General features: G+C 42.2%; 1 protein-coding gene across 4 annotated transcripts in view; it reads left to right on the forward strand.

The window, feature by feature from the left end:
• LOC134539344 (oxidative stress-induced growth inhibitor 1-like) overlaps positions 1-27,610 on the forward strand; it is a 63,911-nt gene that overhangs the window by 19,311 nt on the left and 16,990 nt on the right. Inside the window, exon 1 of one of the 4 annotated variants that reach the window (XM_063381291.1) lies at positions 25,780-25,970. The exons of 2 other annotated variants lie outside the window; for them this stretch is intronic. The gene's annotated coding sequence lies outside the window, so the exon portion shown is untranslated. Of the gene's footprint in view, positions 1-25,779; positions 25,971-27,362; positions 27,384-27,610 lie in introns of those variants that run through there. One more of the 4 variants, XM_063381293.1, reaches the window with a different exon arrangement.

Genomic DNA, 27,610 nt, shown 5'->3' on the forward strand with positions numbered 1-27,610 from the left:
AGGCACACACACAGACGAACACAAAAAGGCACACACACAGACGAACACAAAAAAGACACACACACAGACGAACACAAAAAAGACACACACACAGGCGAACACACAAATTACACACACAGACAAACACACAAATGACACACACACAGACGAACACAAAAATGACACACACAGACGAACACAAAAATGACACACACAGACGAACACAAAAGACACACACAGCGAACACAATTTTCACCAATTATTTTGTAAAGTCAATTCGGATTTCCTTAAAATAAAAGTTATTAAAAATGTTACCTAACACGTCAATGGGACATGTTAATATATTTTGTCTCAGATTCATTCGCACGTTCGAGATTGATTTTTTTTATATTGTTCCAGATTTTCACAAAGAAATCTTTGGAAATTGGGACTGAGAAAGTTAATAAAATAAACTTATATTGAGTACCCAGACGTTAATATTAAGAGTTTTTGTTTACCATACTTAATAAATTGCAAACGTGTTGCATATACTTGAAATTTTTTTTAATACAAAACATTATGCTATGTTTATATGTATAGTGAAACATAACTAGGTATTGCCCTAAAACAAATATGACGTTAAATTTTAAATAACTCCTTACGTATATGTTTCAAAACCTATTTTTTTTGCGGTAATGAAAAAAGAATTGTTATTTATATTTATTTGCGATAATATTGAAAAAAAGTTGTTTAATAACAAAATATTTTGGATATTTTCATATTGTTGTAATAATTCCAAACGTTACTTCAAATTTCTTACCAATCAATTGTCAAACAATAGGCTTGTACTACGTATACATAACACGTACATTGATGATCTTAGTTGAGATATGCGGATGGTTTAGTAATATTTTATTGGTCGTAATTTGAGGCGTTTTTGTTAAAAACTTGAAACGAGACGTAACATAGTACGTGACGTCATGCAACATACGAACTTTATAAAACGATCGTTAATACACTTATATTAGGCTAAAGTGTAACTAACGAACTGTATAAACAAATCTTAGAAGTTTATTCTAACCTACTTCTAATTGTATCGATTTGAAACTTTGCAAGTATGTGTGTAATCCGGATGACAGTACAATAATTTGGTGATCTGATGATGGAGGTGGATAGTGGAACTCGGAACTCTTCAACTTTTTAGTGTGTAACTGATAAGAGCATGTTTTTTTTTTTTTTTAGTTTTTATAAAAAAAATATTTTTATTTTGATGCTCTAAGTGTGTATTTGCGCTCTCTGGTTCCGTGCATGCCTGCGCGTGTATTTTCGTGTTTGTGTGTGTGTTTGTGTGTGTCTTTATCCGTGTACGTCGTTTTTGTGTGTCTGTATCCGTGTATGACGATTTTGTGTCTCTGTCTGTGTGTCTCTGTCTGTGTGTCTCTGTCTGTGTCTCTGTCTGTGTCTCTCTGCTATGTGTCTCTCTGTCTGTGTCTGTCTGTGTCTCTATGTCTGTCTCTATGTCTGTGTCTCTATGTCTGTGTCTGTATGTCTGTCTGTGTCTGTCTGTGTCTGTCTGTCTGTGTCTCTATGTCTGTGTCTCTATGTCTGTGTCTCTATGTCTGTGTCTCTATGTCTGTGTCTCTATGTCTGTGTCTCTCTGTCTGTGTCTCTGCTATGTGTCTCTCTAGTGTGTGTAGGTGTGTGTTTGTGTGTGTGTCCGTGTGTGTGATAGCGCACCACATGCGTCACGCATGGTTGCATAACGCCCCTGAAGAGGGAGAACAATATCGCCACTGCCACATCAGATTACCTTATCGCGTATCACGTGCTCCGCCACACCCGGCCTTTCGCAACGGCGCGTAATTGCGCTCGCTAGACTGACGGCTGTGATGACTCTTCACTTCAGCAGTGGTACCGCGCCCCTGGTCCAGAATTAATGGAATACTCTGCTATCAGAGAGGCGTATTGAGTATACTACTGGCTCGCTGTAGGAAAGGTTCTGATGGAGATTAAAAACTGACGAAAACTAGCTTCTACTGCGCAGTTTAGGTTCCCCCCCCCCCCCCCTCCCTTCTTCGTGACAGAGAATTTCCGCCACTCCCCTCTCTTCTGTCGCAAAGAAGGGAGGGGGGGGGGGGGGAACCTAAGCTGCGCAGTAGAAGCTAGTTTTCGTCAGTTTTTAATCTCCATCAAAACCTTTCCTACAGCGAGCTAGTAGTACATAGCTGCAAAATATTATACTTCGGGACAACTTTGGACATTGTTGGATTATCTTGGTAGAAAGTAAATAAGCATGGCTGCCATGTGCACATGTGCAGATGTGTACGCGTGTTTTTTTTTTTTCAATTCAAACAGAAGTTACCATTTTCAATACTCATACTTTGCGGCTATGCAGTTTTTAATTTTTTAAAACGAAATAGAAAATAATTCGTAATGATATTAAAATTAACCCAAAGTATTTGTGGAGCATTGAACAACTGATCTAAACTCATGACTCACAACCTTCTTTGCAGTGATAGTGTTTGTTATTGTCTGTTCCAAGGAGTTCGGAGGTGTTGAACAGTTTTTTTTCTAGCTGGGCAGATTTGAGTACTTACGATATTTCATTGCGTGTTTATTTCATTTCGTTTTTTTTTTTTTTTTGGCCATTCTTGTGGTTTCGTGATATGTTTAATTTCCTTCCTTCTGGTTTTTTTCATCATCTTCTTTTCTGCTCTTTTCATTGTTTGAATTTTATTTGTTTGGTGTGCCAAATGAAACTTTATGATAGCGAAACTATCAACTCTTAAATGTCCATAGCAAGAACTAATCGCAACCTAAAAAGTACTTGACAAATTTAGAAATGCGGTTCTGTTTTTTGTTCAATGGTGCTGCTATCTTCAGTTTTTTCCCTCCCGTATCAGTTGAATGGATGATAGCTAAATGTCCACTAGAAAGCTTTGAAACTAGTTTCTAGTCTCGCGCAGGGCACCGTTCATTAAAAACAGTTTTCCTTTCTGTTACCTTAACTGGGATTTGGTTTTGGACACGTTATGGAACACGACACGCGAGTTAGGTTCCAGTTGTGTCCAAACCAAGCGCGGCTCCAGAGGAAGGGCGCAGGTAGGGTTACCAGATACTGTTAATAAAAAAGGAGGACATTCACCTCGCAAAAGGAGGACATTTCACTAAAAAGGAGGACAATATATTAAAAAAAAAAACATTATTTAATTACAATGGAGTACGATATTTTACAATGTTTTGGCATTTCATACAGTTTCAGTATAAAGAATCAGACAAACTACGCATATACAGCATATTAAAAACACGTTTTTTATGTGATAACTATTTTGAATACAATGGATTATGTGAATAACCAAGTACATCAATCCTATACAAAAAAAAACACATGTTCAAAAAGTGAATAACCCAGTATAAACACACTATATCCAAAACGCAACATATTACATATACCACACAAAATAACATATCTTCTTGTGTATAACAAATGGATGTTATAGTTTGTTGCAGGAACACCAATAAGCTTAATATTTACATAATTAGCAGACACATGCATTTAATATTTTTCAGATGTACTAATTTTGTTTAAGATTTTAGGGTTCTTAAGCAGATATGAGTAAAAGTTTTCGCAGGTTGTTTCTTTGAAGTTGTAAACTACTGTGGTGGTGGATTTGACAGTTTCTGGTAGAAGTCGGTTTATCTCCTTTGTCCACTGACTGCTTATCATGGAAAAAATTCTTTCAACCGACGCATTGTGTCCTGGTATAGAGAAAAAAATTCACATATTTTTAAAAGTTCTGAGAATTGGTCTGAATTAGCGCATTCACTAAAAAATGTTTTCCATATCACATCCAAACTCCCATCAAAGAAACTTTCATCTTGTTCCTTGAGGAATGCTGTCAAATGACAGTACTGATAAAAAAGTCTGACATCATCGACAGCAATACCTTTGTCCTTCAAATATGTAATGCTTGGTAACAAATCGTCGAATTCAATAGTTCGTCTGTATTTCAAGTACATCCACTTGAAACACAAATTCTTCTAAATTTGTTGTCCATTTTTCTAAATAGTTTATGCATGCTTCATACAGAATCTGACACTGTTCTTCCGTACACAATCCGGCTTGTTTGCAATTATTAATCGGTTCTCTCACTTTCAAAGGAACAAAGGTGTGACGGTGCCTTTCTTTGAGGCAATGAAGTGTTGCCTCCAGATGGTTCATAGCTTCCAAAATACAATTCCTTTCCTTTTCAGTAGCCTGTATTTTTGAATCGAAAACAGACATAAGAGAGTGCAGATACCACAAGTAAATTTCTGAAAATTCAAAAATTTTCTTCATTATGTCTGGTGGCTGTGGTTGACTAAGAAAGTAGGATTTCAAAGCAGGAAATAATTTAAGTATTCGCTCAATAGCTAGGAAAAGACTTAACCAACGAGTTTTACTGTGCGATAACAGTTGTTGATAATCTAGATCAATTGAGTCGCAGAATTCCTTGAGAGATTCTGTGCGAACTCTATACACGGAAAAATAATTGAAATTTTCATGACTATTGATTCAATATCATATTTAAGCAAGTCAGTACCATGCTGTAACGTATTATGCAAAATATGTGCTGGGCAACCAACTCCTACGATGTCTCTACCGAGGTGATTTTTAGAAATTAATACACATTTCGTCCCTCTTTTCTGTTCAGCCCACCAAAGTTAACGTTTGCATTGTCTCCAGAATACGCAACACATTTCGAGGCAAGGCCACGTTTTTCTAAGGTCATCAAAATAAAATTTGTTATAGTATCTGACTGTTCGTTTTCTAGGGCTTGTATTTCAATTACCTTGGTTTTTGTCCCGCCTTCTTTTCAGTCAAAATATTGAATAAGAATGGGAAATATCTTCATTGATCCATGGTTGCTGGCGTCTGCGTCTGTAGCGACACCAAAACATGAAATACTTCCCAATGTCTCAACAACAATGTCGATTGCATGAGGAGCAATGACTTTTCGAATAATTGCTTCGGCTTTAGTTCTAGCACAATATATATTTTTCGCAGTTTTCGAGTCTCCAAAAATTTTTCTGTTCAGGCTAAACGTACAATCTATTGACTTAAAATAATGGTGGTGCTTAATGGTGTGAAACGCCAATGCTCCTTCTGCGGCTCTTACATTACTGTTTACTTCATTTACAAAATAAGAACTTGCTGTTGTAGTTGATGAAGAGCTGCGAACAATTTTCCTGTGTTTCTCACTAATCACGTAGAGTTCCAAGTCTGTAGAACCTTTATTAGCTACCGAAACGTAACAGTCGCACAACACACACTTAGCTTCATGTTCAGTTCTTCCACAAACAAAATTTGGGAATTTAGTTTTTAAAGTGTCACTAAATTTACACTTTCTTTTAGACATTGTTTCACACTACTACAAGTTAGCGCCGCATTAATGCATAAACAATTAGAAAATGATGTGGCTTTTACAAACGCAGAAACGACTTGTGGACTTGTGGTTGTTACACCACAGAATTCATCGATTCAACACAAACTAAGCATGCGCTGTGTCCTGCGTATACGCGTTGAGCTGGCCGTTCATAGTTCATCCTCCTGCCATATATAATTATTTACAATAAACTTGCAACACACCACACGTGCTTCTGCATGTGCTGCTACCTGTCAAGCTGTCATAGAACTACTTACTAGTGGGGTGACTCTGCGGACAGCGTATTACCGCGTACCGCGCGCTTTACTTAGAGTGTAACTGCAGGAATTATCTCACTTTATAAAAAAGCCGGACATTTTGGAGCATTAAGGAAAATCCGGCCGGACGCAAAAAAATACATAAAAAGGAGGACATGTCCTCCTTTTGCCGGACGTCTGGTGACCCTAGGCGCAGGGGGAGATAGCCCCTTCCGAGCCCAAATTTTACTTCTTATTTCTTTGTAGGAAATGTTAATTTTAACTTAAATACTTTCGTTTATGTGCTAAACTCTTCTTTCAATCAAAATTTGTGCGAAGATACTAAATTTCAGTGTTTGAGACCATGTATTTGGTGAATATCCCAAGGGCAATGTGATGATCACTAACTGCATCCTCCTGTGTGTGAGAACCCTGCCCGAGAGGTATTCCTGGAGCCGCCATTGGTCCAAACAGGGCAGTTCTTATCATGATCACACAAGTGACTTGTGTTCGAGTTAACGGCGCCAGACGCGGGGGATCCAAAAAAATCCGGGAGGGATCGCTCAAAAAGTGAGCTCTGCGCACGCGCTTGAGATTCGGCTGACAGATCGGTAACGGAATGGGTCACCCGAAACACCCGTCCCCCGACAGTTGAGGCATACTGGCCGTGTGTCGTGTCGCGCGCCGGTGAATGCGGTCAGGGCTCAGGTCTGTGCTGGAGCGGCGCGGCGGGGGAGTGTCTCCGCACACACGGGGTGTCCGGCGCAGGGGACGCACCGCAACGCCGAAATACCACAACGCCGATTTACACTAACGCCGAAAAATGTCATTGCAGGACTGCCACAAAGGTTAGGTTAGGTTAGACTAGGTTAGGTTAGACTGGGTTAGGTGACTGGGTTAGGTGACTGGGTTAGGTGACTGGGTTAGGTGACTGGGTTAGGTGACTGGGTTAGGTGACTGGGTTAGGTGACTGGGTTAGGTGACTGGGTTAGGTGACTGGGTTAGGTGACTGGGTTAGGTGACTGGGTTAGGTGACTGGGTTAGGTGACTGGGTTAGGTGACTGGGTTAGGTGACTGGGTTAGGTTAGACGGGGTTAGGTGACTGGGTTAGGTTAGACGGGGTTAGGTTGGACTGGGTTAGGTTGGACTGGGTTAGGTTAGACTGGGTTAGGTTAGACTGGGTTAGGTTAGACTGGGTTAGGTTAGACTGGGTTAGGTTATGTTAGGTTATGTTAGGTTATGTTAGGTTATGTTAGGTTAGGTTAGGTTAGGTTAGGTTAGGTTAGGTTAGGTTGTGTTGGGTTGGGTTATGTTGGGTTGGGTTGGGTTATGTTGGGTTGGGTTGGGTTAGTTTGGGTTGGGTTAGTTTGGGTTGGGTTAGTTTGGGTTGGGTTAGTTTGGGTTGGGTTAGTTTGGGTTGGGTTAGTTTGGGTTGGGTTGGGTTTGATTGTGGTATTTCGGCATTAAGGTACATTTAAGAAACACAAACAAATTCATTCAGTTGTTATTTAGTCGTTGTGGTACACAGCAGTTGTCTAGCTGTCGGCGGTGTGGTAAGGACCCCCTCAGGACGCGCCGCCGAGGTACAAGGTCGGGCCTGCCCCACGGGGCGGCACGTGTTCCGCCGGCCTGGCGCGGCGCCAGCTCGCGAGGTCGTGTCCCCCTGTCTCCTCCACGCGTGACCCCCCGGGCCCGGCTCAGTGTGTGAGACACGTACTGTATAGGGGTCGTCCATTAATCACGTGATGTTTTTTTAGCAAATTTTTAATCCCCCCCTCCCCCCTAGTGATTTGTGGTGAGGTTTCAGACAAACGCCCCTCCCCCCCCCCACAATAAATCACGTGTATTTTTTGGTGCAAAATATTTTTAAAAATTTCTGAATATTATCTTTAAATATAGGTATAATCTAATTTAATTCTGGAAAATTAATCACAGTGATAAAAATGTCCAGACACACATTTAGGTTGCAGGTTTATTCTCACTGGCATAAAAATAATAAAGGAAAGGCTTATATGTGATTTACGCATGTATTCGGCGCCAAAATCACAGTTTTGCTGGCGACTGGCAAGCCGAGCCGGGTGGTTCATGTTGCGGCGGGCGGGGATATTGTTGCCTGGCTACGGCGAGTCAAGGTCACGCGTCGCTTTTCGGTTTAGTAGAAATCGGGCGAAATAAAAATACACGTGATATCTCTCTACCCCCCCCCCTCCCCCCTTGTGGTATTTCGTGATTTCCCCCCCCCCTCCCCCCCCCCTTTCGAGCCTCACGTGATTAATGGACGATCCCATACACACTCGCTCTGGTCATCTTGAAGTTTAAATAATATTATAAACAAAGCTGAGTTCGGACTTATAAAAATAGTAACCATAATCGTGCAAAACTCGACATGTCCATCACCAGTAAAAATGTATGTTTCACATGTTTCGAGACCCTTTTTTTTTCTGAGGCGAAAGAACTCTTACCATCTCACGACGATACAAAAGCCCAACATGTCCAAGTCATTTTACAAGTGTGAAGTATGGGTTCTTGTGCAAAAAAAAAAAGGGGTCTCAAAACACGTGAAACATACATTTTTTTTTTACTGGTGATGGACATGTTTTGCACGAAAGCTCCTCAATTATACCCTTTTTTTTAAAGGTTAAACAACATTCTAAAAAGAGCGTAGTTAAGAAATAACGATGCAATTATGTAGCACGTGACTGTAAAATTGATTTGGGAAGGCGGGGGGGGGGGGGGGGGGGGGGGCATTGTCGCCGCGACAGGCATCCGGCGGAATCCGCGCGTGTTTCTCGTCTCGCGCGCTCGAACCCACCTCTGCCACCAGTAGCGGATCCAGAGGAGGGGGGGGGGGGCTAAGGGGCTCAAGCCCCTTCCAAAAGCATCTGGGTCCACTATTGTTTTAGTGTTTTCCTTGATAAAGCCTAGCCTCAGCTGGGTCAAGCCCCTCCCAAACCAAAATCCTGGATCCGCCACTGTCTGCCACGACCTCCGGCGGGGTCGCAGCTGATTGGGTGACCACTTCTCCTCCTTGTTTACAACTGGCTGAGGGTCCTCTGGAAGCCTTCATTTCACAGGCGAGAGAGCCACACTCTTAGTTCCCCGAAGTTCATGCTCGCTTTTTCCCCCCCTCGTTCTATCTCATTGTATAAACCGGTGTGGCATTACATTTTACGGTCGATTAGGATAGGTTAGCTACATTATAAATACTTTTTAAAACATTGTGGATGGTTGGTTATATTAGGTAAGTATAGCTACATTAAAAATACTGTAAAATCATTTTATGGTTGCTAAGCAAATAACTTTTTAATATGTAGCTATCCAGGGCTAGGAAACCGTTTACATGATTTCACAGTATCTTTAATGTAGCCATCCTAACCAAATCAACCGTCCACAATGTTTTAAAGTATTTATAATGTAGCTAACCTAACCTAATTGACCATTAGTTATCATGAGTTACAATGAACAACCATAGGCGTGCCTACAAGGGGGGCGGGGCAGGGGGCCATGCCCCCCCCCCCTCTTCCGAATGTAATCACTCAGATCGGCATTTTCTCTCATGCGTTCGTTAATATTCGTATATTCCTGGCACTGTGACATTCAAACTGTTTTTCAGTGTTGGAGCGTGCTAATTAACAATATTTTTAAACATTTTATCGTTCTGGAAATACAGCCGCCTTAGTTTATTTAAAACACGAGGTCATGGCCAAGGAAAAAAAAAATTAAGAGGTTTGTTAAAGTTCTGTTGTCTGAATTGCTGTGTTTTCATTCACTAAAAAGAAGTTCATTTCAAGGTAGATCTGGACCAAGCTATTGGAAAATTCGAGGGGGGGGGGGGGGGGTAAATGTGTAAGTACCCTTTAAACATTGTCTATGGAAAAAAAAAAAACATATTTTCAAGATTGTTAAAATTATACGGATATAAATATTAAGTAGTAAACATATCTCGTTGATACTGCACAAAAATATAAACACGGCAATGAGTGAATGTATTTAGGCTATTTAACATTCTAAATTCAGCTTCTGATTTAAAAATTTAGCAGGGCCCCCCCTAATGGAAATGTCTGGGCACGCCTATGTGAACAACAAAGAAAACCCGAAGATGCACGATCGGGCGTTTGGCTCTCTCGTCTGTGAAAAGGTGTTGGTACTCGGAGATGACGGCGCGTGCCATCGTGACGTCATCAGTAGTGTTGCAGCTTCCCCCCCTCCCCCTCCCCCACCCCCGCGCGGGGCCCGTGACATTTGGAGGAGGCGCTTGTTCGCGGTGGATCGATGGGCCGCGGCAAAGGTCGAGGTGTCGACCCGAGGACTATCGATTGTGGACGATGTCCGTGGGAAGGTGTCCTCTTGAGCGCCTCATTTCGGCGAATGGAAAAAAAAAAAAACAATAGCTGCGTGTACCTAGTGTACGTACGTCCATGAGAACTGGCATTGTGCTTGGCGTAGTAAAAAAAATACTAACTTTAGGTTTGCATACAAATAATTAATGGAAATAAAACAATAAAAGGACTGGATATATATGTGTGTGTATGTGCGTGTATATGTGTGTATATGTGTGTATATATATAATATATACACGGTTGGTGTAGTGTTCAGTATTCAATATTAATATAAAAACTGGTATGTAAATTTAATAATATATATTCTACTAGCAGACCCGGCCACGCGTTGCTGTGGCTGAGTGAGATTCGATTTTTTTGGTGGCAGTTTACTGAAAATAATAAGTTAGTAAAAATACAATCAAAAGAGAAAATAAAAAGCAAGCACTTAATACATAGATATTTTTGTAATTTTTATAAACTTAGATTATAAAATTTGCAGGAAAGTTAGAATTAATTAATACTTACAAATTTTTTAACATGAAATAAAATTTGATGATCTCTGATTCTCTAGCTAATATTATTTGTTTTATTATTATATCTGTAGATTGACAGCTGAAGATAGATATCAATAATTGTAAACACGTGATGATAAAATCAAAAATAATACAAAAAAAGCGAGGTTACGTAGTACGTTGATCAACGAAAATGTGCACAACATGGAGAAAAATAAAATTTGAATTGAAACGTAGCGCCATCTATGAGATATTTATGTCAGACAGTACAACAGTTGTCTGTAAAAAACTGATTTAAGGCGCCATCTGTTTGAGACTTATGAAACTTACGATTAATAACACCAATCAAAATTGATAATCAGTATATTATTAATTATAAATTATTAAGACCATTAATCGAAATAAAAACTGTCCTCTCTCTCAAGTTGGAAAAAATTACACATAAATGCCAATTTTCATCGAATTCGGTTGACTTGGTGAAGAGTTCACTGGAAACAAACATCAGGACACTGGAGTTATATATATACTAATATTATAAAGCTGAAGAGTTTGTTTGTTTGAACGCGCTATTCTCAGGAACCACTGGTCCGATTTGAAATATTCTTTCAGTGTTGGATAGTACATTTATCGAGGAAGGCTATATGCTATATTATATTATCAATAACATTAGGGATCCTTACTAAAAGTCCAATTTAGAATCAAATGCGTTGGAGGGGGTTAGATACAACATGCAGTACACGTACGAAGTGTGTGTTGACAATGCCGCAGGCGCTAGAAGTTTATTTCCTTTTGCCTATTAACATTGTTGCCACGCACTAGATGCCTTATCATTCTTAATTTTCCCATACAAGTAAAAAAAAAACCGTGTGATATTAACAACGTAGCAATCAGTGCCCTCATAAGAGTTCAATTAGTATTTAAATAATTTTTATCACTTTAAATCGCAAACCTAAACTATTGTTTTTTTCCCTCGCTCTGTGTTTAATTTGTTTTTTTATTGCCCCTTTTTTCAAGGATATATATTTTAGTAATGTTCCTTATGTTACGCAGGATGACATTTTCCGAAAATTAGATCCCATGGGTGGTTAAAACCAGGCAACAGTGGGTACTTTGCATGAGAACAGGATTTTGAATTGTTCATGCCTTCTGCGTCTCCATGGCAACGGACATCGCGCGGCAGTGGCGTACCCACAAGGAGGGGCATGTATAATGAGCGGCGCAAGAGTGATCTGCCTGTAGACTGCCGTAGCGAAGTACGGGTACATCAGTGGTACGTTGCGTGCACGAGTCGGGAAACCATCGATGCTATTCATTTTCTCTCCAGTATATTATGCAGCACTGCAATAAATTTTCACTGAATTTTTTTTATTTACCATTACTGTAAATGCGATTTGTGGCTTATTTTTTTTCCATTAGTATAGCCGTGCGAAGCCGGGTGGGGCAGCTAGTATTAAGATAATGCAATTAAATTATACGGGAACATAACCTCACTTGAAAAAAGTTTATAAATACAATTTATATCACTAATATTCACAGTAAATTAATGGTTTTAATTATGTGGACCCGTATTCAATATCAGTATAAGATTTAAACACATTCATAATTTTTTTTGTATGTAGCTTTTTTTTATCCTGTAAAAATTTAATTGCATAGTGCGCGCGCATCGTAAAAATTCACTCATTTTTTTCATAATGCGCAAAATTAAAGTTAGTTTTGTGTTAACGCCAAGTAAGTATAACTTCTAACGCGCGTACGTGAGTACACGCGCCCATTCCTTCTCTTTCTCTCTTCCCCCCTCTCCCTCTCTTCTTCCCCCCCCCCCCTCCTTTCCGAATTTCCATTCTCCGAATCACTCAAGGAAAACTCTCTCGTTCCTCGTCACAGACCTTCACTCACTACCTCGTGGTTCCGTCTCCAGCTGTTAATCAGTCAACCAAGTGTTTTTTTTTTTACAGTTGGCAGAATAAAAATAAACGTACCTAGTTGTTTTCCCCCTGAGAAACGAGGTTACACGACAGTAACACGCCCCGACGCACATGGCTGCCAAACCCCCCCCCCCCCCCCCCCCCCCTTCCCATGGGTTGCGTCGGGTCGACAGCCGCATGGCATTCCATTCCGTTCCACACTCCGCTACCAAAGCGTTAGTGATGTGTCGTCAAGGAACGATTCGTTCAAAATGAACGAAATCTTTGGAGCGAGCGATAGCGCGTGATTCGTTCGCGGTGGCAAGAATCGGTTGTGATAGTCAATTCAATTCAATAGGTTTTTATTATTCACATATTTCACTTTACAGCATTGGTATATACAACAAGACACTCCAGCACTCAGTGCTCTTTTGCCTAATATATGATGACAAATATTTTCATTTCTAAATTGGTAATCGTAAAACATGTGTTAGATTAAAGGAAAATTTAAAAAAACATTTAGTACTGTGGTTGATAGTCGATTACTCGAAAGACGAACACGATTCTGTTGGAGAAAATAAAACGCAGAGTGGAACCGAGGAAACTGAACCGGCCGGTCTGATGACTCGGGAGTCAGTAATCAGTAATGGCAGGTTGCGTGTTCGTAAGAGCAGACGATAACTGATCAGCGAAAAAAGGGGCGGCGAGTGGGGGGTTATCAACTCAACAAGTATCGCGCTGCAATTATCATTCATGTGTAGAGACCGGAAAAATTCGCGGATTCTATTTCGCGGTAGGCTAGACTCCAAACTCGCACACCTTTATGCTGAGTCAGTGATTCGACCACCGTTTACCTGAAGGACTCTAAGCCATTGAAAAACCTTCAACAAAAGAAGTATCAAATTACAAGCATCCCAGGTGACACGTGTCACGAGTCATTATCCAATGAGCAGGTGCAATTTGTCCTAGTACATAAAGGATCTTGGAGTCTATCCTAGAGGTCATTGAAACCGCGAATTTTTCCAGTCTCTATTCATGTGTCATTATTCAGCGTTAATATACGTTTTTAGGGGAATGTATTTTTCACGGAAAAAAAAAATTCTGAACGCTCAATAAACGGCAATAAAGAATGTCTGCGTCAGCTGTTTCTTCCTTGTGATTGGCGGTCGTCTGCTAGAGAAGGCATGACCCTATTGGCCGGGCCATTCAGGACGCGTTTGCTTCCGCACTGGGTGGCTGTGATTGGTGCGCCGACAGAATACACGAACCTGAAGGAAGGAAACAACCAGTAAAACACAGAACGATACTAAGGTGTTCGAACTCTCAGCTAGTTTCGAAATCTTTTCGCGAAAAATACACGCCCCTACATATTTGTATCACGTAATATGTGTCACATATATAATATATCACGTAATTCTCCGTTTGGATGACCTCCAGGATAGACTTCACGATCCTCCATTGGCTGCTTATTGGCTACTGACTCGTGATAACTGGTATGCTTTTGATTAGATATTTCTTTAGTTGTGGGTTTTTAACTGGCTCCAAGTCTTCCAGATAATCTGTGGCCCAATCACTGAGGCAGCAAAAAATGTACACGTCCATGCTGTCTAGTCCATCTCGAAATGTATCCGCGAATTTTTCCTGACACTGTTAACATGAGATGACGAGCTGATAAGCACAGTAGTTGTGTCACAGCGAGGTGCCCTATTTTTCCCGACAGTTCGCGTGGGTGATTTGTCAACAGTTGCTTGTCAACAGTTGCTTGTCAACAGGCCTGTTGACAAGGTGCTAGAGTGACGAGGTTACCGTCTGAACCTTTCACCGCGTGGTGTAACAAGCTGCGAAACTTAAGTCCGTAAACATAAAAACTGTCCCATTATAATGAAAGTTTTTTTTTTATTATCCTGAATCGAGTCATAACTTACAAGTTGTTCAGTCTGCTCTTAAATCTGACAGTAAAAAAAAATTCAAAACTTAAAAAAAAAGGGAGCGCATGTGATAGAAGTGAAACCTCTTTGGCAATTCAAACCTCGACTCGTGAGTATATCGTAAGATATATAACGGCAGAAAGAGAGAGATAGAGAGAAAGATGACAATTTTATAAATAATTATTACTCGATGTTTGAACACTCACAAAGAAAAACCGCGCGTGTTCTGTTTCTTCAAACAATTCTGTCATTTGGAACACGCCAAATCTCTGAACGAAACATGAATTTCATAACAGGTAGCTAGCGCTATCTATGCGGGAAATGCAGGGACTGTCTCAACAGCGCTCTCTACGCTGCTGGTTGAAAAAGCGCGCTGGTAGCAAATAGAAAATTCAAGCCATTCACAGTTGACTGTATAGGATACCTGTATCTTTTTTCGGAAACAAACGCATGTTCATATTCTGTCTTATTCTTTTGTTCATCTATCTCTCTCGGTTTTTTTTTTTGCGGGTGACGAATCATCGCACAAAGAGGAAAACGTAAACGAGCTCAGCAACGTATAACAGCATAGTGCTCTCTTTATCTCTGTTTGGCCAAGTACATATTCTATGTACTTTTCACGTCAGAAACGTTTCACAACAATGTTTCAAGAACACTTTCCATTAAAATTCGGCCTTCGAAATTTTACTCTCGTCGCACCCAAAAAAGTTTCTCTTCAAAAAAAAATTATAAATAATTATATTTTTTTCTTGTTTGATTTCTTTGACGCACAACAATTACTTGAATGGTTGATTATGGACAGTTTTTGTGTGTGGTGTATGTGTTGTGTTCAGATTATACGCACTGCATTGTTCGCACGCCCATGGCCTCCACATTCGATTACGGACCCTGCACCCCACCCCAAAATCACTTTTACAGTCACGTGCCACATTATAATATTTCTTGGTTATTTCTTACCTACACTCTTCTTAGAATGTTTCTTAACCGTAAAATACAGGATGTAATTATGGTTAATATTTTTGTAAGTGCAAACTAAGCTTTATTTATAAAATTATTTTAACTTTAAAATAACCACAGCGAGCATGTATGTTTATTTCACACACTGAGATAGGTCTGGACCCGGGGGTCCACCCAGCCCCACCCTTGTGGGGTTTATGGACTGCTTATGGACTGACGTGGTTGGACGTGTGTGGGCGACGGCTGTCCTGGGATAACCAACTTCTGCTGGCGTGACGCAGCATAAGCCGTTCATCGTCTTGGCACCAGTCATTTCGCTCGATTTCTCTCTCTCTCCACCGGTGCTCGGGACTTGTCAAACGCCGGTTTATTATTTATTTTTTCCTTCTTCCCCCCCTTTTGCCGGGACCTGTAACTCATAGTAGTAGCCGGCGAAGGCGGTAGTTAAGTCCCAAGGTCCTCGCAGCGCCTGTGTCATTACCTCGTCGCTCTCTCTCCTCCCGGCCAATCATAACCTCCGCCCCAAAACCAGCTGTCAGCTTGCCGGGAATTATACATCAGCGCTCTTTCCGAGAAGGAGTCTATGCCGGCCCGGCACTTCCTTCAGCGCTTCAAGTAGGCACTCGTTTGTAGCCCTCTTGTCACGAGCACTGTCCGAACTGGAAGTACTCAGTGCGGATATGATTACTTCTCGCATACTTACAGATCAAGCAGCATTGATAGAACATTTAAGTTATTTAAAAAAAAAATCTTTTTTTTTTTTAATTTTGCTTGTATGAACGAATTTTAGTGAAAATTAAGTAAATACTTAAACATAATGTTCGTAGGCTTTCACGGCCGTTGTCTGAAGTAGCTTGGCTTCTGGGTTGTAACCGTTTCCTTGGCGAATACTTAACCGACGTTTCGGTCGACATTGCAGTCGCCATCGTCAGGGATCGGTTACCTACCTTCAGTAGGTAACTGCCCTCTGTGATAATGGTGACTGTAATGTCGACCGAAACGTCGGTAACTGCACCCTGATGATGGCAACTGCAATGTCGACCGAATCGTCGGTAAATTATTCGCCAAGGACACGGCTACAACCCAGAACCCAAGCTACTTCAATATTTAAACATGTTTAGAAGGACATTTCAGCAAAATAATACATGCACATATAACTTAACCGATCGCATACAACGCCCAGCTATAACAGAAGCAAGCGAATGAGGTTGTTCCGATTTACGAGAGCAAAAATAAAAAATGTTCTTGGTATGTAAGAAGGCAGGTGCCATTAAAATGCAAACTAGTGTTGTACAACACCTACTATGTGCCAGTGGTCACTTACGGAGCAGAAACTTGGACTGCAGACAAGAGAGATGCTGGGAAGATCAGGGCAAAAGGAATGAAGTTAATGAGGGGTGTGTTGGCAGTTGCGAGGCGAGACAGGATCGCGAATGAGATGCAAGCGAGAGCAGTACAGGACTTGAATGAGATGATTTAAGAAGCACGAATGAGATGGTACAGTCATGTGCAAAGAACGAAAAATAAAAATAAAAGGTTCTCTTAAGTCTCTAGTGTGCATTTTAATAGACATGTACTCTCCCTTCCAATGTACGATTTCTGCCGCCTGCTTTGTCCTCTGTTGCCAGATCTACTTCATAGAGCGCAAAATTTAGACAGAAATTAAAAATGTAATGGAAAAAGTTTTAAACGTATCTGAAACATTCTTTTGTAAAGGAAAATTTGGAATGAGATTTTGTAAAAAAACATTTTCTTGTTGTATTTCATAAATAGCATCATTCCATTACATTTTTTTTACTTATAAAGAAAAGTAACTGAAACACGCCATTTTAGTTAAAAAAAATTATTGTCAACAAATTTTAATTAATATAATTTAAATTGTTGGCTATGTTTGAGCATAGCATATGCCTATTCCAGTTGAGATGGTGTGAGTATAGAACGCGAATAGTGGGTGTCTTAATCTATTCTTTTTTTGTGGTCACTTAATTTCTTGCTGCTAAAATTATCGGTAAATAGCACAGATGCACTTTATACATACTATATATAATTTTTGTCAAAAATTTTTATTTTTATACATGTATCAAAACTATTTTCTTGCACAGTATAAAAATAAATTTTAAATAAAAATTTCACGTATATATTAAATTAAAGTGTTAATATTCATAATTTTTCAACGGGCGCCTAACCTTACAACTTTCTAGTGTCACAATAATAGCATAGTAAATGTTCGTTATAATTAATAAGTAAACGACGTGTAGGAACATGACAAATCAAGGACTTGTTTTGTGTCGCTGGCAGCTGCCTGAAAATGGAGTGGTGGGACGGGCATTTCCGAGATTAGCTATCGGGATTTCTGCAAACACCGACATTGCGCAAGTTTCGCGTGCTTTTGTTTTTATTCTTCGTTCTGTGAACTGGTTGCAAAATATACTTACGAATCCACCGTTCGTTTGAAATGAAGTTACAGTGGCAGCGACTTTATAGCTCGAGTCGTAAAAAAAAAAACTCGCGAGAAACGGCCTTTCCTCCAAGGGCGCCCGCTAGAAGATAATTAATGACCTATTTCAGAGATGGGAAGGGAGGGGGGAAAACGTGAAAAAAAAAGGCGTTATTTTACGGAGACGTAGCGGCCGGCTCATGCTATGTATGACCTTCTTTGGATATTCTTTTGAAGTCTGTTTCTACGTCGTTTACTTTTGAGCGAGTTTATTAGCTGCTCGTCGACATATGTTACCGTGATGTCACTAGTTTGTCGAAAGTAAATTTTTTAATTTAAAATTAATGAAAATCATTAATCAGCCAGATATATTCGTTAGTTTGCGTGTGATGTGTTCTCTTACTGTCGCACTTGAACTCACAACAATCATCTTGGAGTCAGTGGCGGAGAGTCACACATGGGGCGTGTATTATCACATCCTTGTTGAATTGAGGGGCCATCTTTTTTAAAGCATTCTCAAATCACAAGAACTGTTCTTATTTATTAAATGTATACATATTATAGTTCCACTAAAATTACGTTTACAAAAAAAAAAATCCAAATTACTACATTTTAAAACAAAAGTTTAAGTGCACAAAAGTAGCTAGCAGAATAAAAATGTTCAAAGTTCTGATAACTAACAAAACTATTTAAAAGACCATATATAGGTATAGCCGCCCACGAAAAGAAAAAAAATGAATACACAACATCAAATCTACTCATTTACACGAAATCCATAAATTAAACCCACAAAATACACCTAATAATACTACACCTCAAGATAACACAAAGTAACCCTTGCTCGAAACCATCCTAACCTAAAAATCGCTAAAATTTTAGCAAACAACATGGCTCATATGCAGCGTGTTCGAAACAACTCGTGTGTTGTTACAGGTCTGTAATTGTTGCCCCTTGGATGGGCAGCCCTTCAGAATTTTTCTGACAGTGGTTAGTTTGTAAAGTGACCTAACCTAACCTAACCTAACCTAAACTAAACTAAACTAACTACTGTCAGAAAAATCCTGAAGGGCTGCCCTTGCAAGGGGCAACAATTAAGACAACCTTTCAAAAACACCACTGTTAAAGATATCCTGATGGGCTGCCCTTCCAATGGGCAACAATTGAGGATTATAAAATTACGATAATATACACATGGCTGCCCTTCCAGTCGCTTTACAAACTAACCACTGTCAGAAAAATCCTGAAGGGCTGCCCTTCCAAGGGACAACAATTCAGTTCTCCCAAATATGTTAGCATCCTGGCCACAAGTATGATTAATCGGCACAGCAAGGACCAAGTACAACCACTATTGACTTTGACAATTGGAGATATGGTCGCGAGGTACTTCCGAAATCATGACTCATCGCCCAAGAATGTCTGAGAGCATGAGCTAGCCACAACAAACTCGACCAAATTCACGACATCGTGGACCCAAGAGTCTCAGTTCATAGACATTATCTACTCACACAGCTAAACTTCTGCATGGCAATACTTGATATGGTAAATGTTATAGTTATGAAAGGTAATAGATAGAAAATATTTGAATCATTTGATATATTTTTTTATATTCAGAACATACACATACATGTGTGATACTGAGTGTGGGACCTAAGCGAAAAAAATTATAGTTGCTCGTGAAACATTTTCAGTAAATAACTTCATATCTACAAACCCACATAAAAACCATAAATCAGTGATAAATTATCAAACCAACACACAATACCATCAAATTAATCCTCATGTTAGCATATTGCAGCCCCCCTTTTGAAATCACCCTAACATAAAATTCACTCAAAGACTACCAATCTAAAAATACAAGCCGAAAAATATGCATGATTTCAGGTATTGGAGATTATCTCATCCATGCTAGTAGATTGTCCATAAAATCATTTAGAGTATCGTATCTCTCTTCTGCTGCCTTTATTCGGAAAATCACAATTTGTTTTGTTTCAACACCACTCTTTCCTCATCATCTTCTCAGCTATCAACACAGCTATCACCATGATCAACATACTCATCCAGATTACTGTAAAAAATTTTAATCTCTGAAATCGAAGCTGCTTCTTTGTCTTGAAGCATCCTTTCTAAGTTTCCGTCGGTTTTCAAAGTTCGTATGCTCTGGAGAAATGGGCTGAAACATATTCTCACTTTTCACAATAATGATACTTCCATTGTCTTCTGTCTTCCTTAAACCTTCAACATCCTTAATTAAAAGTTCTTTGTCGAGATCAGGAGAGAGATGAACATAAACACATTCAAGGCAAGGAATAATATTCGTAATTCAGCATGATTTTTTTTGTAATGAAGTAAACCTTATTTAAAGCACATAATATTAGTCAATTATAATCGAATGTAGTCTCCAATATGGATTCAAATGTAGCCAATTGGGCAACAAATATAACCAATTTTCTCCATCTGGCTACAAATTTAGCAAAATGTAGCCATTTTGGCTACAAAGTTACCAGTCGCTCCATCTGGCTGCAAATGTAGCTTTGTCGCCTCTGTATTCCGATATTCAACTCACTTCGTTTCAGAGTGTGATGACTGTATTCATGTTGTTTAAAAAGCTATATTTGTGTGTAGCATGCAGGATGTATAATTGTGTTCGCGAGAGAAGGAAGGCTTCGATAGGTCTCAAGGGGGGGGGGGGGGGGGGGAATCAAATTTGTGTTATCCCCATAACATTCTACCATTTCTTATATGTAAAGTGAATTTTAATCAATTGTCATCATTATTATATATTTTTTTAATGAACCTAAATTCTCAGCACAAAACAAATCACACGTAGAAATAATCTGACTGGCGGATTATTACCCCAGAATCGACTGGAACATGCTATGTGAAATTAAATTTTATTTCTGAATAGTCAGTCGTCAGTTCAAAGAATCGTGCAATCTATGGAATAAAAATAAACTAGATGAGCGTAAAAGGCAATGAAAATATGATTTTTACTTTAAAGCTTTAATAACTATAAAAAAAAAAGGGAAATACAAAATACATGAAGGATTATAATATAAAAATCAATAACAATAGTTTGTGAAATCTCGTGAACTGATATTTACTGAAGCAGATTATTCCGACCTTACGGCCGGCATTCTCACGTTCCCCGCCCACACAAGCGCCCTAATAGGGTGGGGTGGGAGTACCGTTCCAGTTCGTTTTATATACATTCCAGAGCTTATTTAAAACAGAACTGTAAGGGATAGCTCCCTGTTGTTTGATCGGGAGGGTGTTAGAGCTTCGGCAATGACCAGCGGCTGGGACCACCAACCCAGCATAGTCACCGCCTCAGCCCCGTACCTCACTCAGCTGACCAGACAGTCGGCTGTGTCCTGAGCCCTGAGACTTCATCAGCACTGCTGGCATCTTCCCCGGGGAGACCTAAGATGCACATAAAGTTCTGCCATTCCCGATTACACCCGAACAATTCACCTTCGGCCAATTTCGGGATTTCTTTTATTTTTCCGCAGGAAAAATGAATTCAAATATTAAAAGTGGTCGGTTAGGTTAGCTACATTAAAATACTTTAAAACACTATGGACGGTTAGTTAGGTTAGTATAGCTACATTAAAATGAACAGAGAAATACACACACACACACACACACACACACACACACACACACATATATATATATATATATATATATATATATAAACCCTTAGGTTGGCCGAAGGTGAATTGTTCGGGTGTAATCGGGAATGGCAGAACTTTATGTGCATCTTAGGCTTCCCTCTTCCCCGGATCCCCCACTAGCAGCGGGAGGCGACGACGCCGGCGGCTGTGCTGGTGTAATGGCGGCCGGGTCGCGACATGGCGGCCCCCGGGGCGAGCGGAAAACCCCCGCGCACTGACCTCGACCCCTGCTGTGTCTCCCGGCGCCGACTCCAGGAGCAGCAGACATTTCACTCCCCGGGTCAAACATGGTTCCTTCCGGGGACGCACCACAACGCCGAATTACCACAACGCCGAATTACCACAACGCCGAACTACCACAACGCCGAACTACCACGACGCCGAACTACCACGACGTCGAACTACCACGACGCCGAATTACCACGACGCCGAATTACCACGACGCCGAATTACCACGACGCCGAATTACCACGACGCCGAATTACCACGACGCCGAATTACCACGACGCCGAATTACCACGACGCCGAATTACCACGACGCCGAATTACCACGACGCCGAATTACCACGACGCCGAATTACCACGACGCCGAATTACCACGACGCCGAATTACCACGACGCCGAATTACCACGACGCCGAATTACCACGACGCCGAAATACCACGACGCCGAAATACCACGACGCCGAAATACCACGACGCCGAAATACCACGACGCCGAAAAATGTCATTGCAGGACAAATGTTAGGTTAGACTAGGCAAAAATGTTATTATTGCCACAAAGGTTAGGTTAGACTAGGTTAGGTTAGGCTAGGCTAGGATAGGCTAGGTTAAGTTAGGTTAGGTTATATTACGCTAGGTTAGGTTAGGTTTGATTGTGGTATTTCGGCGTTAAGGTACATTTAAGAAACACACACAAATTCATTCAGTTGTTATTTCGGCGTTGTGGTACACAGTAGTTTTCTAGCTGTCGGCGTTGTGGTCAATTTGGCATTTCGGCGTTATGGTAACGACCCGTTCCTTCCTCCTTTCTTCCTCCCAACCCAACCCAACCCAACCTGCTGAAATACGTCACTAATGATTCTCACACTGAAGTAGCTTGGCTTTTGAGTTGTAGCCGCGTCCTCGGCGGCGAGTAATTCACCGACGTTTCGGTCGACATTGCAGTCGCCATCATCAGGGAGCATCCAATTGAGTAAGATGGCGACTGCAATGGCCGAACAGAAACGTCGGTTGAATTACTCGCCGAGGACGCGGCTACAGCCCAAAAGCCAAGAAACTTCAAAGGTGAAACTAGCAAAAAAAATAAAAAATTCAACCACTTACGTGAATTTACACAGATGCGCAAATAACGTTTTGTAAATAATATGTTGGCGAAATTTCGAAGGAATCTTGAGATTCCGCGATGAAATTTGTCAAAAAAAAAAAAGCCGTTAGAGGAAAGTAATGCCAAAATATGACTTCGTGGTCAAGTACTGCTACTACAAAAAAAAAACTTTTCACATAATTTGTTAGTGAAGAATTGGTCGACTCTCTTCTGTTTCGAACATCGTTTGCCACTGACGCCCTCAGGGTTCACAGACGCTAGACCCGGGTTGGGGCCAGGTCCTCGCTGGAAGCAATGGCGGTTTCAGGATGACTTTTCGGGAGGGTCTATCGCACAAAAGAAAGGTCGTAGTTTCAAAAAAAATGAAAGTGGTCAGATATTGGCCTTGGAATATTATTTACAAATTGACAGGTTTAAAATATATAGAACCTTAGTAAGCTCCTTGCAACTTTTGACGAGATAAAAGTTTAACATATGAAATTAAATATTTAAGTAAACATAAATATACACTAATCAATATAATTGGTCTCGGGAGGGGCTATCGCCCCTACCGCCCCCCTTCTGGAGCCGCGCTTGGCTGGAACTTTGAATATATATACTGTATAGAAGTCGCCAGCCCAGGTTAAATTTCTAATACTGTTTGAGGTAGTTGGTTAATTCACCGCCGCAATCGCCACCATCTCTAGGGCATCGACTTGTGGTGGTCCCTAGCGGACAAGTGTCGAACTCTTCAAACACCCCTTCCCCCTCCCGTTGAACGACCTTGAGCCGCAGTGAATGATGGATGAGGGGTGCGGGGAATGACAGCGGGCGACAGTGCTGTGCTCTAACGTGTAAATAACAACCTAAGACGATACAGGGCTGGAAGCAGTCGACAACACCAGGTCTCTCTCCTTCTGCTCGGCCGCCGAAAACCTTCGCCGGGAGTTTCACGACTGGACGGCTCGCGGCGAGAGAGGTGGCAGTTCGTCCACAAAAAAAAACATTCCGTCGCCCAAGGTTCGATCCGCCAAAAGAGAGCCGGCTGGAAACGGCGTGGTTAATCCGGCGGCCTTGGAGTGAGTGAGTGAGTGAGTGAGTGAGTGAGTGAGTGAGTGAGTGAGGTCGACCTTCTGGTTGGTGGCTCGCTAGTCTCCTTCGCGCATCTTCCAATTGGCTTCCGTGTGTGTCCACTCCTCCCCCCTTCATCCTTCCTTCTCAGCTTATTCGTCCTCTGCACGGAACGTTTTCCTGGTCGAAGGTTCACCCTGTCAGGACGAAAACTTAAAGGCCGTTGTTTATTAATATTCATAGGAAACCGTACCTAACACTGATGAGCAGTGGCGTAGCCAGGATTTGTGTATGAGGGGTGTTAAGAAGTGTGGCCCCCCCGTATTAAAGCGGGGGGGGGGGGGGGGGGGGGTGTCCGGGGGTCCTCCCCCGGGAAAATTTGGATTTTAAGGTGTAAAATAGTGCTATTTTAGCAGTTTTCAGTACTTAAATTTAAATATTGTAATGGTAAAAATTTTATTAATTTTAATCTGAAATTTGTTTGAGTGATGAATAAGAAATTAATTAAAGATTTGGTGCTAAGGGGGGGGGGGGGTTGAACCCCTAACCCCCCCCCCCTGGCTACGCCCCTGCTGATGAGTAGAGACCTGCAAAATTCGCGGATTCACTGACCTCCAGGATACACTCTACTACACTCTACACACTCGGGCAAATGCCACCTGTTCATTGGCTGCTGACTTGTGAGTCGTCTCGACCGAGTGTCTGTGATTCGACACTTCTATGAGTGAGGGTCTCTAATTGGCCCTCATTACTCCATATCAACAGTGAACCAATTGCAGAAGCAGCGCTAAGGTATAATTATTTGAATTGTAGCATATCACGAAATAAATCCGCGAATTTTGAAGGTCTCTACTGATGAGATACACACCGATCATGTTTACAGTCTTCAGATTTTTTTGACGTGATAACGTCTTATAAATCGATGGACGCCGGCTGCACGCACGAAAAAAAGCAAGACTCATTGTCACGTTCCGCCCGAGCCGAGCGTGCAAGAACCGGCCAACCACCGTGCGAGATCTTCTATAATATCAAACAGGTTAAGGCGGGCTTTTAAACTAATTGTTCGTTATTATATTTAAACAAATTATTTTAATTAAATTTGCAAAGAAAAACTGTAAATAATATATGAAAATTAATAAAGTATGCATTTTTGCATCAATGTTTTCTTATGACGTTATCACGTAAAATTTATCGTCCGTAAACAGACTTTACAGACAGCCCCCATTTTTTGTTGTTGTTGTGTAATGTCTTTTCTTTCCCGAACGCTCGTTTTTAACAGATCAAAAGAATGTTAAATAATGGCTGTGCACGTGACCGAAGGACTAACCACCCTGGAAACACTGGAGATCCCGCGCGGCCCTGCGCAGGTTCTCGCGCGCGACGACATCTCGTGGTCAGACGTCGAGCCACGGCGGCGGTTATTTTAAATCACGACATTCCAAACTTCACAACTCAAAAGACCGCCTACTTTACTGTGCCGATAACTGTAAATGCAATTCACACGCTCCACTTAACTTTCAGGTTTTCTTATGGATTCTGTTTAAACAAACCCGAAACTCAACCAGGCCCCAGGGATTTTGCTCTTCCCCCGTTCCTGCCACTCCCTCAACACTCTGTACATGTTACGTCATTTGGGCTGTAACTTCAAACGTGATCTGTAGGGACCGGGAAAAATCGCGGGTTCAATGTCCTGCAGGATGAAATCCATAGTTCTACGTACACTCGGTCAAATTCCACCCACTCATTGGCAGCTGTCTTGTGAGACGTTCCAGCGTAGCAGCCTGTGATTCGATAAAGATTTGGTTGGGTGTATCTCATTGGCCCAGAGTCATCCAGGTGAGTTGTGAGACAGTAGCAGAGGCAGCACTGAGGTATAATGATTTGTATATTAGCCTATCGCGAAATGAATTCTCGAAATTTTTCCCGTCTCTTGTGATCTGCGTACATCGCATCACCTGCAAGATGAACTCCTGTTGACAGCGCTGCGGTAGCTCGGCCGGACACACAGCTCACGGTCAAGAACACTCCGTGTGCCCGCGATAGCGCGGTGACCTTGCGGCGTCGTGACGAAGCGGGAGCGGACAGGGTTATCGCGATGACTGGGCAGGCCCCGCGGTTATATAACCACCGCGTGGCGCGCCGCGCGGCCCAGTCTACTAGCGGACAGCAGGGTGTTCTGGTGCGTGCTTCTGAACTCGCGCGGCGACCTCCTCGTGGCCAGCCAGATGTCTGCTCGGGAGGTGAGTGGCTAGCTAGATGTCTGCTCGGGAGGTGAGTGGCTAGCTAGATGTCTGCTCGGGAGGTGAGTGGCTAGCTAGATGTCTGCTCGGGAGGTGAGTATTCCGACCTCGTGGATAGCCAGATGTCTGCTCGGGAGGTGAGTGGCCCGACCTCGTGGCTAGCTAGATGTCTGCTCGGGAGGTGAGTGGCCCGACCTCGTGGCTAGCTAGATGTCTGCTCGGGAGGTGAGTATTCCGACCTCGTGGATAGCCAGATGTCTGCTCGGGAGGTGAGTGGCCCGACCTCGTGGCTAGCTAGATGTCTGCTCGGGAGGTGAGTATTCCGACCTCGTGGATAGCCAGATGTCTGCTCGGGAGGTGAGTGGCCCGACCTCGTGGCTAGCTAGATGTCTGCTCGGGAGGTGAGTATTCCGACCTCGTGGATAGCCAGATGTCTGCTCGGGAGGTGAGTGGCCCGACCTCGTGGCTAGCTAGATGACTGCTCGTGAGTAGAGTGGCCCGACCTAGTGGCCAGCCAGATGTCTGCTTGGGAGGTGAGTGGTCCGACCTCGTGGCTAGCTAGATGTCTGCTCGGGAGGTGAGTATTCCGACCTCGTGGATAGCCAGATGTCTGCTCGGGAGGTGAGTGGCCCGACCTCGTGGCTAGCTAGATGTCTGCTCGGGAGGTGAGTATTCCGACCTCGTGGATAGCCAGATGTCTGCTCGGGAGGTGAGTGGCCCGACCTCGTGGCTAGCTAGATGTCTGCTCGGGAGGTGAGTATTCCGACCTCGTGGATAGCCAGATGTCTGCTCGGGAGGTGAGTGGCCCGACCTCGTGGCTAGCTAGATGTCTGCTCGGGAGGTGAGTATTCCGACCTCGTGGATAGCCAGATGTCTGCTCGGGAGGTGAGTGGCCCGACCTCGTGGCTAGCTAGATGACTGCTCGTGAGTAGAGTGGCCCGACCTAGTGGCCAGCCAGATGTCTGCTTGGGAGGTGAGTGGTCCGACCTCGTGGCTAGCTAGATGTCTGCTCGGGAGGTGAGTATTCCGACCTCGTGGATAGCCAGATGTCTGCTCGGGAGGTGAGTGGCCCGACCTCGTGGCTAGCTAGATGTCTGCTCGGGAGGTGAGTGGCCCGACCTCGTGGCTAGCTAGATGTCTGCTCGGGAGGTGAGTGGCCCGACCTCGTGGCTAGCTAGATGTCTGCTCGGGAGGTGAGTATTCCGACCTCGTGGATAGCCAGATGTCTGCTCGGGAGGTGAGTGGCCCGACCTCGTGGCTAGCTAGATGACTGCTCGTGAGTAGAGTGGCCCGACCTAGTGGCCAGCCAGATGTCTGCTTGGGAGGTGAGTGGTCCGACCTCGTGGCTAGCTAGATGTCTGCTCGGGAGGTGAGTATTCCGACCTCGTGGATAGCCAGATGTCTGCTCGGGAGGTGAGTGGCTCCGGGGTTCTCAGCTTCCTCTGTCTCAGCTACTTTCCCCTCACCTACCTACAGTTTTATACTGTTACCTAGTGTGTGTTGGCAGCTTGAAGACGTAGAATTACTTTTTTCTGGGTCGTAAAGTCATCGTGCATATCATAATTAACAGTACACGAATCAGAATTTTTAATTTGTAATTAAAAAAAACATAGCTTGGCCAGAAAAAATAATAATTAAAA

This window comes from Bacillus rossius, chromosome 15 (assembly GCF_032445375.1).
Source record: "Bacillus rossius redtenbacheri isolate Brsri chromosome 15, Brsri_v3, whole genome shotgun sequence".
Taxonomy (NCBI): domain Eukaryota; kingdom Metazoa; phylum Arthropoda; class Insecta; order Phasmatodea; family Bacillidae; genus Bacillus; species Bacillus rossius.